This window comes from Schistocerca cancellata, chromosome 3 (genome assembly GCF_023864275.1).
Source record: "Schistocerca cancellata isolate TAMUIC-IGC-003103 chromosome 3, iqSchCanc2.1, whole genome shotgun sequence".
Lineage (NCBI taxonomy): Eukaryota > Metazoa > Arthropoda > Insecta > Orthoptera > Acrididae > Schistocerca > Schistocerca cancellata.
In genome coordinates, this window is record NC_064628.1 from 871,052,485 (window position 1) to 871,067,421 (window position 14,937).

Consider the following 14,937-nt stretch of genomic DNA (forward strand, 5'->3'; position numbering starts at 1 on the left):
CAGTTTCTTGGCTCTTTCCTGGCGGCTCAGTGTTAGACTCCGACGCAACAAATCAGCTTTACTGTTACCCTTCCACCATCACATTGACGATGAAACACAGAAATTGCATCCTGATTCAATACAAAATCCGCAATGCCGATTTATATTGACGAGAGTAACGTTTCGGGGAGTCTGTTTTTCTGCACTTCCCTGGGGGCTCAGTGTGAGACTCCGATGCACCACAGCAGGTTTACTGTTACCCTTCGACCATCACACTGACGATGAATCAAAGAAATTGCATCCGGAACAATACAAAATTCACAATACCGATTAATGTCCACAGGAGTACCGTTTCGAAGAGTATGTATCTTGGCTCTTTCCTGAGGGCTCAGTATTAGGCTCCGACGCACCACGGTAGGTTTACTGTTACCCTTCGGCCATCACTTTGACGATGAAAAAACTGAAATTGCACCCGGTTTCAATATAAAATTCGCAATGCCGATTTATATTGACGAGAGTAACGTTTCGGGGAGTCTGTTTTTCGGCTCTTCCCTGGGGGCTATTTGTGAGACACCGGTGCAAAACAGCAGGTTTACTGTTACCCTTCGACCATCACATTGACGATGAATCACAGAAATTGCATCCGGTTTCAAAACAAAATTCGCAATGCCGATTTATATTGACGAGTGTAACGTTTCGTGGAGTCTGTTTTTTGGCTCTTACCTGGGGGGCTCAGTGTGAGACTCCGATGCACCACAGCAGGTTTACTGTTACCCTTCGACCATCACATTGACGATGAAACACAGAAATTGCATTCGGTTTCAATACAAAATTCGCAATGACGATTTATATTGACAAGATTAACGTTTCGGGGAGTCTGTTCTTTGGCTCTTCCGTGGGGGCTCAGTGTTAGACTCCGATGCAACACGGCATGGTTACTGGTACCCTTCGACCATCACATTGACGATGACACTCAGAAATTGCATCCTGTTTCAATACTAAATTCGCAATGCTGATTTATATTAAAGAGAGTAACGTTGCGGGGAGTCTGTTTTTTGGCTCTACCCTGGGGGGCTCAGTGTGAGACTCCAATGCACCACAGCAGGTTTACTGTTACCCTTCGACCATCACATTGACGATGAATCACAGAAATTGCATCCGGTTTCAATACAAAATTCGCAATGCCGATTTATATTGACGAGAGTAACGTTTCGTGGAGTCTGTTTTTTGGCTCTTACCTGGGGGGCTCAGTGTGAGACTCCGATGCACCACAGCAGGTTTACTGTTACCCTACGACCATCACATTGACGATGAAACACAGAAATTGCATCCGGATCAATACAAAATTCACAATGCCGATTTCTGTCCACAAGAGTACCGTTCCGAAGGGTATGTACTTTGGCTCTTCCCTGTGGGCCCAATGTTAGACTCCGATGCACCACAGCAGGTTTATTGTTACCCTTCGACCAACACATTTACGATGAAACACAGAAATTGCTACCGGTTTCAATACAAAATTCGCAATGCCGATTTATATTGACGAGAGTAACGTTTCGGGGAGTCTGTTTTTCGGCTCTTCCCTGGGGGCTCAGTGTGAGACTCCGATGCACCACAGCAGGTTTACTGTGACCCTTCGACCATCACATTGACGATGAAACACAGAAATTGCATCCGGATCAATACAAAATTCACAATGCCGATTTCTGTCCACACGAGTACCGTTTCGAAGAGTATGTACTTTGGCTCTTCCCTGGGGGCCCAGTGTTAGACTCCGATGCACCACAGCAGGTTTACTGTTACCCTTCGACCATCACATTGACGATGAAACACAGAAATTGCATCCGGTCTCAATACAAAATTCGCAATGCCGATTTATATTGACGAGAGTAACGTTTCGTGGAGTCTGTTTTTTGGCTCTTCCCTGTGGGGCTCAGTGTGAGACTGCAATTAACCACAGCAGGTTTACTGTTACCCTTCGACCATCACATTGACGATGAAACACAGAAATTGCATCCGGATCAATACAAAATTCGCAATGCAGATTTATATTGACGAGAGTAACGTTTCGGGGAGTCTGTTCTTTGGCTCTTCCCTGGGGGCTCAGTGTGAGACTCCGATCCACCACAGCAGCTTTACTGCTCCCTTCAACTATCACATTGACGATGAAACACAGAAAATGCATCCAGTTTCAATACAAAATTCGCAATGCAGATTTATATTGAAGAGAGTAACGTTTCGAGGAGTCTGTTTTTTGGCTCTTCCCTGGGAATTCAGTGTGAGACTCCGATGCAATACAGCAGGTTTACTGCTACCCTTCGACCATCACATTGACGATGTAACACAGAAATTGCATCCGGTTTCAATACAAAATTCGCAATGGCGATTAATATTGACGAGAGTAACGTTTCGAGGAGTCTGTTTTTCGGCTCTTCCCTGGGGTCTCAGTGTGAGACTCCGATGCACCACAGCAGGTTTACTGTTACTCTTCGACCATCACATTGACGATGAAACACAGAAATTCCATCCGGATCAATACAAAATTCACAATACCGATTTCTGTCCACAGGAGTACCGTTTCGAAGAGTATGTAGGTTGGCTCTTTCCTGGGGGCTCAGTGTTAGGTTCCCTGCACCACGGTAGGTTTACTGTTACCCTTCGACCATCACATTGACGATGAAACACTGAAATTACATCCGGCTTCAATACAAAATTCGCAATGCCGATTTATATTGACGAGAGTAACGTTTCGGGGAACCTGTATTTCGGCCTTTCCCTGGGGGCTCATTGTGAGACTCCGATGCACAACAGCAGGTTTACTGTTACCCTTTGACCATCACATTGACGATGAAACACAGAAATTGCATCCGGTTTCAATACAAAATTCGCAATGCCGATTTATATTGACGAGAGTATGATTTCGGGGAGTCTGTTTTTCGGCTCTTCCCTGTGGGCTCAGTGTGAGACACTGATGCACCACAGCAGGTTTACTGTGACCCTTCGACCATCTCATTGACGATGAAACACAGAAATTGCATCCGGATCAATACAAAATTCGCAATGCAGAATTATATTGACGAGAGTAACGTTTCGGGGAGTCTGTTTTTTGGCTCTTCCCTGGGGGCTCAGTGTGAGACTCCGAGGCAGCACAGCAGGTTTACTGTTACCCTTCGACCATGACATTGACGATGAAACACAGAAATTGCATCCAGTTTCAATTCAAAATTCACAATGCCGATTTATATTGACGAGAGTAACGTTTCGTGGAGTCTGTTTTTTGGCTCTTACCTGGGGGGCTCAGTGTGAGACTCCGATGCACCACAGCAGGTTTACTGTTACCCTACGACCATCACATTGACGATGAAACACAGAAATTGCATCCGGATCAATACAAAATTCACAATGCCGATTTCTGTCCACACGAGTACCGTTCCGAAGGGTATGTACTTTGGCTCTTCCCTGTGGGCCCAATGTTAGACTCCGATGCACCACAGCAGGTTTATTGTTACCCTTCGACCAACACATTTACGATGAAACACAGAAATTGCTACCGGTTTCAATACAAAATTCGCAATGCCGATTTATATTGACGAGAGTAACGTTTCGGGGAGTCTGTTTTTCGGCTCTTCCCTGGGGGCTCAGTGTGAGACTCCGATGCACCACAGCAGGTTTACTGTGACCCTTCGACCATCACATTGACGATGAAACACAGAAATTGCATCCGGATCAATACAAAATTCACAATGCCGATTTCTGTCCACACGAGTACCGTTTCGAAGAGTATGTACTTTGGCTCTTCCCTGGGGGCCCAGTGTTAGACTCCGATGCACCACAGCAGGTTTACTGTTACCCTTGGACCATCACATTGACGATGAAACACAGAAATTGCATCCGGTCTCAATACAAAATTCGCAATGCCGATTTATATTGACGAGAGTAACGTTTCGTGGAGTCTGTTTTTTGGCTCTTCCCTGTGGGGCTCAGTGTGAGACTGCAATTAACCACAGCAGGTTTAGTGTTACCCTTCGACCATCACATTGACGATGAAACACAGAAATTGCATCCGGATCAATACTAAATTCGCAATGCAGATTTATATTGACGAGAGTAACGTTTCGGGGAGTCTGTTCTTTGGCTCTTCCCTGGGGGCTCAGTGTGAGACTCCGATCCACCACAGCAGCCTTACTGCTCCCTTCAACTATCACATTGACGATGAAACACAGAAAATGCATCCAGTTTCAATACAAAATTCGCAATGCAGATTTATATTGAAGAGAGTAACGTTTCGAGGAGTCTGTTTTTTGGCTCTTCCCTGGGAATTCAGTGTGAGACTCCGATGCAATACAGCAGGTTTACTGCTACCCTTCGACCAACACATTGACGATGTAACACAGAAATTGCATCCGGTTTCAATACAAAATTCGCAATGGCGATTAATATTGACGAGAGTAACGTTTCGAGGAGTCTGTTTTTCGGCTCTTCCCTGGGGTCTCAGTGTGAGACTCCGATGCACCACAGCAGGTTTACTGTTACTCTTCGACCATCACATTGACGATGAAACACAGAAATTCCATCCGGATCAATACAAAATTCACAATACCGATTTCTGTCCACAGGAGTACCGTTTCGAAGAGTATGTAGCTTGGCTCTTTCCTGGGGGCTCAGTGTTAGGTTCCCTGCACCACGGTAGGTTTACTGTTACCCTTCGACCATCACATTGACGATGAAACACTGAAATTACATCCGGCTTCAATACAAAATTCGCAATGCCGATTTATATTGACGAGAGTAACGTTTCGGGGAACCTGTATTTCGGCCTTTCCCTGGGGGCTCATTGTGAGACTCCGATGCACAACAGCAGGTTTACTGTTACCCTTTGACCATCACATTGACGATGAAACACAGAAATTGCATCCGGTTTCAATACAATATTCGCAATGCCGATTTATATTGACGAGAGTATGATTTCGGGGAGTCTGTTTTTCGGCTCTTCCCTGTGGGCTCAGTGTGAGACACTGATGCACCACAGCAGGTTTACTGTGACCCTTCGACCATCTCATTGACGATGAAACACAGAAATTGCATCCGGATCAATACAAAATTCGCAATGCAGAATTATATTGACGAGAGTAACGTTTCGGGGAGTCTGTTTTTTGGCTCTTCCCTGGGGGCTCAGTGTGAGACTCCGAGGCAGCACAGCAGGTTTACTGTTACCCTTCGACCATGACATTGACGATGAAACTTAGAAATTGCATGCTGATCAATACAAAATTCACAATGCCGATTTAGGTCCACAGGAGTACCGTTTCGAAGACTATGTACTTTGGCTCTTCCCTGGGGGCCCGATGTTAGACTCCGATGCACCACAGCAGGTTTACTGTTACCTTCGGTCATCACATTGACGATGAAACACAGTAATTGCATCCGCTTCAATACAAATTTCGCAATGCCGATTTATATTGACGAAAGTAACGTTTCGGGGAGTCTGTTCTTTGGCTCTTCCCTAGGGGGCTCTGTGTGAGACTCCAATGCACCACAGCAGGTTTACTGTTACCCTTCGACCATCACATTGACGATGAAACACAGAAATTGCATCCGGATCAATTCAAAATTCACAATGCCGATTTCTGTCCACACGGGTACCGTTTCGAAGAGTATGCACTGTGGCTCTTTCCTGGGGGCCCAGTGTTAGACTCCGATGCACCACAGCAGGTTTACTGTTACACTTCGACCATCACATTGACGATGAAACACAGAAATTGCATCCAGTTTCAATACAAAATTTGCAATGCCGGTTTATACTGACGAGAGTAACGTTTCGGAGAGTCTGTTTGATGGCTCCTCCCTGGGGACTCAGTGTGAGACTCCGATGCACTACAGCAAGTTTACTGTTACCCTTCGACCATCAAATTTACGATGAAACACAGAAATTGCATCCGGATCATTGCAAAATTCACAATGCCGATTTCTGTCCACATGACTACCTTTTTGAGGAGTATGTACTTTGGCTTTTCCCTGGGGGCCCAGTGTTAGACTTCGATGCACCACAGCAGGTTTACTGTTACCCTTCGGCCATCACATTCACGATGAAACACAGAAATTGCATCTGGTTTCAACACAAAATTTGCAATGCCGATTTATATCGACGAGAGTAACGTATCGGGCAGTCTGCTTTTTGGATCTTCCCTGGGGGCTCAATGTGAGACTCTGATGCACCGTAGCAGGTTTATTGTAACCCTTGGACCATGACATTGACGATAAAACACAGAAATTGCATCCGGATCAATACAAAATTCGCAATGCCGATTTATATTGACAAGAGTATCGTTTCGGGGAGCCTGTTCCTTGGCTCTTCCTTGGGGGCCCAGTGTTAGACTCTGATGCACCACAGCAGGTTTACTGTAACCCTTCGAGCATCACATTGACGATGAAACACAGATATTGCATTCGGATTCAATACAAAATTCGCAATGCCGATTTATATTGACGAGAGTAACGTTTCGGGGAGTCTGAGTTTGGCTCTTCCCTGGGGGTCAGCGTTAGGCTCCGATGGAACACAGCAGGTATACTGTTACACTTCGACTATCAAATTGACGATGAAACACAGAAATTGTATCAGAATACAATACACAATTCGCAATGCCGATTTATATTGACAAGAGTATCGTTTCGGGGAGTCTGTTCCTTGGCTCTTCCCTGGGGGCTCAGAGTTAGACTCCGATGCACCACAGCAGGTTAACTGTTACCCTTCGACCATCACATTGACGATGAAACACAGAAATTGTATGCAGTTTCAACACTTAATTGGCAATGCCGATTTATATTGACGAGAGTAAAGTTTCGGGCAGTCTGTATTATGGCTCTTCCCTGAAGGCTCAGTGTGGGACTCCGATGCACCACAGCAGGTTTATTGTACCCTTCGACCATGACATTGGTGATGAAACACAGAAATAGCATCCGGATCAATACAAAATTCACAATACTGATTTCTGTCCACAAGAGTACCGTTTCGAAGAGTATGTACTTTGGCTTTTCCCTGGGGGCGCAGTGTTAGACTCCGATGCACCACAGCAGGTTTACTGTCTCCCTTCGACCATCACATTGACGATGAAACACAGGAATTGCATCCGGTTTCAACACAAAATTTTCAATGCCGATTTATATTGATGAGAGTAACGTTTCGGGCAGTCTGATTTTTGTATCTTCCCTGGGGGCTCAGTGGATGGCTGCGATGCACCATAGCAGGTTTACTGTAACCTTTGGACCATGACATTGACGATGAAACACAGAAATTGCATCCGGATCAATACAAAATTCACAATGACGATTTCTGTCCACAGGAGTACCGTTTCGAAGAATATGTACCTTGGCTTTTTCCTGGGGGCCCAGTGTTAGACTCCAATGCACCACAGCAGGTTTACTGTTACCCTTCGATCATCACATTGACGATCAAACACTGAAATTGCATCCGGTTTCAATACAAAATTTGCAATGCCGATTTATATTGACGAGAGTAACGTCTCGGGGAGTCTGTTTTTTGGCTCTTCCCTGGGGGCTCAGTGTGAGACTCCGATGCACCACAGCAGGTTTACTGTTACCCTTCGACCATCACATTGATGATGAAACACAGAAATTGCATCCGGATCAATACAAAATTCACAATGCCGAATTCTGTCCACAGGAGTAACGTTTCGAGGAGTATGTACTTTGGCTCTTCCCTGGGGGCCCAGTGTTAGACTTCGATCCACCACAGCAAGTTTACTGTTACCCTTCGACCATCACATTGACGATGAAACACAGAAATTTCATCCGGATCAATACAAAATACACAATGCCGATTTCTGTCCTCAGGAATACCGTTTCGAAGAGTATATACTTTGGCTCCTCTCTGGGAGACCAGTTGTCATCTCCCCACGAAAAATTACCCTCTACTCCGCAATAAATGATAATGGTCAATCTAATCATCCACATTTATTTACGTTTGACAAGTATCTGAGCAGATTTTCTAGTAATATATGCGCAGACAGCTCGTCGACGCCAAGGTATTTTTCTAGTACGTTTATTCTTTGGAACATTAGAGGTACAGAGATGTATGCTCCATGGTTATGATAGAGAGAGGAGAGAGAAAGGAACAGCTTCGGAAAGGATCTGTTGGAAGATTTTCGGATTGCTAAAGGAGATTTATTTACTCTTCTTCGTGCTAAAGCGAGACAGGAAGGTTTGTGCCGCTAGCGTGGTAGATAAAGAGAAAGAAGGACTTGTAAAAGTAACTTGCATGAGACTTAAAATCCACGGAAACGGAACATGTACGGAAATGGATTCAATATGCAATTTTCCTCAGAAATAAGGTTTGTGACCATTTTATTCTAGAGTGAATGACGAATGCGTTCTCTGTCTGAATCATTGATGATTGTCTGGGCCCTGTAATTAATTGGGAAGTTTCAGTTGTGACGAAGAGAGCCTGCAATCTCTGAGTTTTTTTGAAATCGTCCAAAAAGGCTTCGTCCACATCTGAAATTTTAGATCTGTCGTAAACTGAACGAAGTGTTCAAAACGATCGATTTTTCCCAACTGAATGCAGCGCTTAATAATAATAACGTATGTAAAGATCTTTTCTAGCAAGCCAGCCGCTGAATATTAAGACGAAGGGCTCCACCAGAGATTCTACTAGGCTGATTTCATGTAACTTATATTTGAACTGTACACAGATAAAGGACAGAGAGAGAGATTATAGAGAGAGAGAGAGAGAGCGAATGGAATTCTAGAAGTTACTCAGAATCCTCCCATTAGTATAATGTTTTTGTATGTCTTTGCATGGATAAGCCTGATAAGAAAACCTAAGCCCTTGACTTTATTGTACAGAATTGTGTGTGAGGGTGAGAGAGCGACAAAGGCGACAGATACACTTCTGTACAGACAAAACATTACTGACCAAGGTAAAAGCAAGCTGCATTCACACACACACAGACTTTCATCAAAACCAAAGTCGTAAGAGAATTCATCAGAATGGCGACCGTGACAGGACAGGTTTTTGGACGTTGTTAAAATAATTTTGTTCTTTGTTTCATGTGAACTACGACGAGACAACTTAACGTGTAGAAGAGAAGAAATACTCGCAGTCGTATTATTTGATCTAGAAATAAAAGCAGCACGCTGGACGCAGATAAATGGCCAGATCTATACGTTTTTTCAAAGCTTGCTAGTATTGAGGAAGTAGACGTAGATTTGAACATTTACTAATTGTGCTCATAACAGAAGTAGTTTGATTGATCTGCCCTAGTTGCATTTACCTGTATAAGTACTATAACAAAGTAGCCACAGAAGTATTCTTGTGAACGGAGATATATATACATCTTGACTGTAGAACATTTATATGGTTTTAACTAGGGCAATGTTTAAGATGAGTCAAGCAGAGCAGAGCAACACCCAACAGCCTTCAGCTGTGAGCACTGATGATAATGATGTAGTAAGAAGTGTTGTAGAACCGATCGCTACAGATAGCGCAATAGAACGCCCGGTAGACACGGCTGGAGATGTAACAGCCAGTATGCAACATGGATTAGACCCATTGGTCATTATCATGAGGCAGATGCAGATGTTAACGGAGACCGTGAATAATATGAATACCAAATTAGCCTCAGTTACTGAAGGGCAAAACCATTTGAATACAAAATTAGCCTCAGTTACTGAAGGGCAAGAAAATTTGAAAACCGACATTAACGCAAAGTTCGCCGCAGTGAATGAAGGGCAAAATGATGTGAATGCGAAGTTAGCCTCAGTTACTGAAGGGCAGGAAAAGCTGAAAGCTGAGATTAAGCAGCAGTTACATGACAGTTTTTCCGAATTAGAACAACGGATAGAGGCAAAGACAAAGGAACTTAAAGATCAGGCCGAAGAGACGGAACGAAAATTAACTGCACAAATCGAATTGGTTAAAGCTCAATGTGAGGAATCTACTCAACGCGTACGTGTAGAAATGAAGGAGTACGTGGCTATTAAGATAGATACCGTACGCGAACAGGTGGAAATGGTTCCGCAATTAGTACAAAAGCAAGATGCCATGTCATGTGCAATTGCGCAACTTCCTGAATTGGCACGTACGCAGACGAACCTAAAGGAAAGTGTGGAACATCTGACAGAACGTCAAGACGTTATAGACCACCAGATTAATGTATTAACGGGTAAATTATCCGAAATCACATTAGAAAACAAAAGGCTAATGTGTGAAAACGTTGAGCAAAATGTTAAAGAAGCATTCCAGAGTCTGTGCGGCAAACAGGAAGAGAATTTGTTTGCGAAAGGACTAGAGGAAGTGCGACAGCAGTTAGGTGCTGATCTCGAGCATTGGAAACAAACGATAGCAGAGTCGATACGCGTTTCACAACAAGGCTCAGAACAAATGAATACAGGCCAGCAGCAGAAGTTGCCAGCGACTATAGAGCCAGTTACTGCACATTCGCACACAATACCGACTCGTGTGAGTAACTCAAATATTAAAATGCCACGAGCTAGTTGTTCGCGTGAAGTTTTATCTGACGGAGATTACGAAAGCCTTTGCCATGCCGAAGAAAAAATGATAAAGCATCGGCAATTTCAGATTTTTAACACTGACAAAAGGGGGGTCCATCCGATTGTTTTTATTCGAAGTTTTAGAGGAGTTCTACCCAGAAATTGGTCGGAGTGGCAGAAGATCAGTTTCGTTACTGGGTATATACAAGGTTCGGGGGAGATCTGGGCCTCGGACATGACTTCTGTTTGCTCGACCTATGACGATTTTGAGAAAGCGTTTTTAGCAAAGTTCTGGTCAGAAGGAGTACAGGAACGCCTAAGGCAGGAGGTGCTCTACCCAGAGCCTTTCTCTTTTTCGAAAGGAAGCCTTAGGAAGTATTTTGAAAAATATATAAATAAAACTAGATATTGGGACAGACATAATAAACATACTTAAGGCAAGATTACCAACTAGCATCCGGAATCAATTAATTTACGGCAACGATAAAGACCTGGAGTCGTTCCTCACGACGTTAGATCATATAGACATTATAGAAGAGAACAACCAGAAAGCCCGTAACAACAGATTCCAATATAGGGAGATAGAACTTCCGCCAAATGGTAGGCAAGGGAACGCACAGAGATCGATAAATAGTGGAGAAAGCCCTCAAAATCTCAATAATAATACCGGCAATAGTCTTGCGAGGGGCTATCCAAGGAACAACAGGAATGGGAAACGATACAATCCCGTATGGGGGAACGAAAGGAATTTCAGACCACAAGCTTGGAACAATAACAGTAATAGAAAGTGGAACCAACCGGGGGGAATAAACTCAAATAACCAACATCAGTGGGGACGGACATCCGCGAATCAACCGGTAATTACCGAAGTGACGGATGAGGTCAACCACCAGGGGAATCAAAATCCAACAAACTTGTAAGGACCCACTCGTGCCCCGGAGGAGCGGTCAACAATAGGTTGAGGGGCAACAGGATATGTGTACCCATGCTAACATATAATGATGGACGATTACTGGCAGATGAATTGACCGAGGACTTAGAACCCCAAGATGAGAATAAGGAACAGGTGGCAGTAGCCGAAGTGCAAGTCATTTTGGAAACTGTACCTATAGTGGCGGTTTTAGACACAGCTGCAACCACAAATGTTATTTCGGAGGCTCTATTCAACAAGATCAGAAATATAAGACGAGTACCAATTTTTCCAGTTCAAAATTGCAAAATAATAGGCGCCGTTGGGGCTCGATCGGCGAATGTAAAAGTGCAGTCACTACTTAGTGTAGAAGTAGGAAAGGTAGCAATATTAAGCACATTCCTTGTTATGAAAAATTTGGTGGTAGACTGCATTATCGGAGTCGACAGCCTACGTCAATACGGATGCAGAATAGATTTTAAAACAGGAAAAATTTGGTTAAATGTAAATAAACAAGAAATTGAGTTGGACTTGTTGAAAAAAGAAAGCCTTACCAGAAAATATAATAGTGGGATCAGTGTGCAAGTAATCAGGATTGCACAAAATTCTAAACAGCACGTGAAAAATGAGTTCAAAGTCAAAGGAGATTTCGGTCAATTACTGTATGAGAAGTTAAATGAATCCGACTGCATTACTGAAGATCAGAAGAAGCAGCTCAAAGAATTATTATCAGCGTATGAAAACGTTTTTGATGAAAGGCCAGGAGTGATTAAAGGATACATATGCCATCTCTACGTTAAGCCGCACGAAACGTATTATAGAACTTTCTATCCTGTTCCCTGGAGGTTAAAGGCTCAAGTTCAAAAGGAAATAGATCGCATGTTGAAATGGGGTTTGATCGAACCCTCTACAAGCCCATACTGCTCCCCATTGTTGGTTGTGCCAAAAGCAAATGGAACTGTGAGACTGGTACTCGACGCCAGGGAAATAAATAAAATTATAATTCCAGTGAGGACACATCCGGAAAACATAGACGAACTGATACAACGGTTCCAGGATGTCCAATATTTGACGAGCATCGATTTGCGGAGTTCTTATTGGCAAGTCAAGCTGGATGAGGTATCAAGGAGATATACAGCTTTCATTTATGCAGGAAGAAGTTACCAATTTACTGTAGTTCCTTTCGGACTCAACATTAGTGCTAGAATTTTTATAGCAACGCTAGATTACGCATTAGGCCCAGAACTAAGAAGCAGGATAACAGTATTTGTTGATGATATGCTTATTGCATCGAAGACCTGGGAAGAGCATATTACTTTACTGAGTCGGGTGTTGGACGTTTTCAAAACCATGGGAATAACTGCTAACCTACAGAAATCACATTTTGCACTAAATAGAATCAAGTTCCTGGGGCATATAATTAACGCAAAGGGAATTTTACCGACCAAGGAGAAGCTAATGGCGATTAGTAAGTTTCCAACACCAAGAAATAGGAGGCAATTAACAGGTTTATTTCCTCATAACGACTTAAAAAGATATAATGAAGATTAGAAGATAGGGAGGAATGGTGTTCCGAGTGACAGAGATGAACGCTCGTAAAAAATATAACAATAAACTGTGTGTGTGTAGTGTTAAAAGCTTTTAAATTGAAATAGTTAGTCAGTGACATAGAGTATAGAAATAGTGACTAATTAGTGCTATTGAGTGTTGTAAAAAAGATAGTGGAGATAGGCTTCACCTGTGGTTTGGGTGAACATAGAACTTTAGCATTGCTGATGTTATCAAGATGTGTAAAGGATCTGACTGACCTTCAAGAAGAATGAAATGTTTCCCCGCAAATGACGCTGAATAATCTAAAGAGGTTCGAGTGAAGATTCATATATAATCTCATGTTAACGCTTAAATGTGTAAATATGTGAAGGAATGTGTTGTGGTAGTGAATCGTGAGTGACGGTTAACGCCGCAAAGATTATTTCCCGCGCAAAACAGTTGACGTCGGCGCGAGAATCAAAATCGATATAGACGATACAGATATCCTTTGTAAGAGACTCGCACCAAACGCGAGGATAAACTGATTCATGTTGAACTTTAAAAGGAATAGGTGGTATAATTCGAAGTTAAGAGTTTTAATTTATTATTGAATGATTAAAGAAAGTAGTATTCATAGATTCAGTAGTAATTTAATGGCTCGTATTCGTTTGGGAATTTTGTGTGAAAAATCCATTTCCATATATGAGCATGGATGAACGCCGTATGAATCAGAGAGTAAATGAAAGAAGTGAATCCGCATTCCTCAATGCTAATAAATTCTACATTTCAGCACACAAGCGTAGGAATATATGTATTTAGAATAAAAAGTTTTTTTTTTAGTATAGCTAATGCATCACAGCAGATTTTCTGTATCCCTTCGACCATCACATTGCCGATGAAACATAGATATTGCATCCGGATTCAATACAAAATTCGCAATGCCGATTAATATTGACGAGAGTAACGTTTCGGGGAGTCTGGTTTTGGCTCTTCCCTGGGGGCTCAGTGTAACACTCCGATGCACCACAGCAGGTTTACTGTAACGCTTCGACAATCAAATTGATGATGAAACAAAGATATTGTATCCGGATTCAATACAAAATTCGCAATGCCGATCTATATTGACGAGAGTAACATTTCGAGGAGGCTGTTTATTTGGCTCATCCCTGGGGGTCAGTGTTAGACTCCTATGCACCACAGCAGGTTTACTGTTACCCCTCGACCATCAAATTGACGATGATACACAGAAATTGCATCCGGATTCAATACAAAATTCGCAATGCCGATTTATATTGACGAGAGTAACGTTTCGGGGAGTCTGTTCCTTGGCTCTTCCCTGGGGGCCCAGTGTTAGGCTCCGATGCACCACAGCAGGTTTACTCGTATCCCTTCGACCATCACATTGACGATGAAACACAGAAATTGCATCCGAATTCAATATAAAATTCGCAATGCCGATTTATATTGACGACAGTATCGTTTTGGGGAGCCTGTCCTTTGGTTCTTCCCTGGGAGCCCAGTGTTAGACTCCGATGCACCACAGCAGGTTTACTGTATCTCTTCGACCATCACATTGACGATGAAATACAGAAATTGCATCCGGATTCAATACAAAATTCGCAATCCCGATTTATATTGACGGGAGTAACGTTACGGGTAGTCTTTTCTTTGGCTCTTCCCTGGGGGCTCAGAGTTAGACTCCGATGCACCACAGCAGGTTTACTGTATCCCTTCGACCATCACATTGACGATAAAACACAGAAATTGCTCCCGGTTTCAACACAAAATTTGCAATACCGATTTATAATGACGAGATTAACGTTTCGGGGAGTCTGTTTTTTGGCTCTACCAGGGTGCTCAGTGTCAGAATCCGACGCACCACAACAGGTTTACTGTCACCCCTCGACCATCACATTGACGATGAAACACAGAAATTGCATCCGGATCAATACAAAATTCACAATGCCGATTTCTGTCCGCAGGAGTACCGTTTCAAAGAGGATGTAATTTGG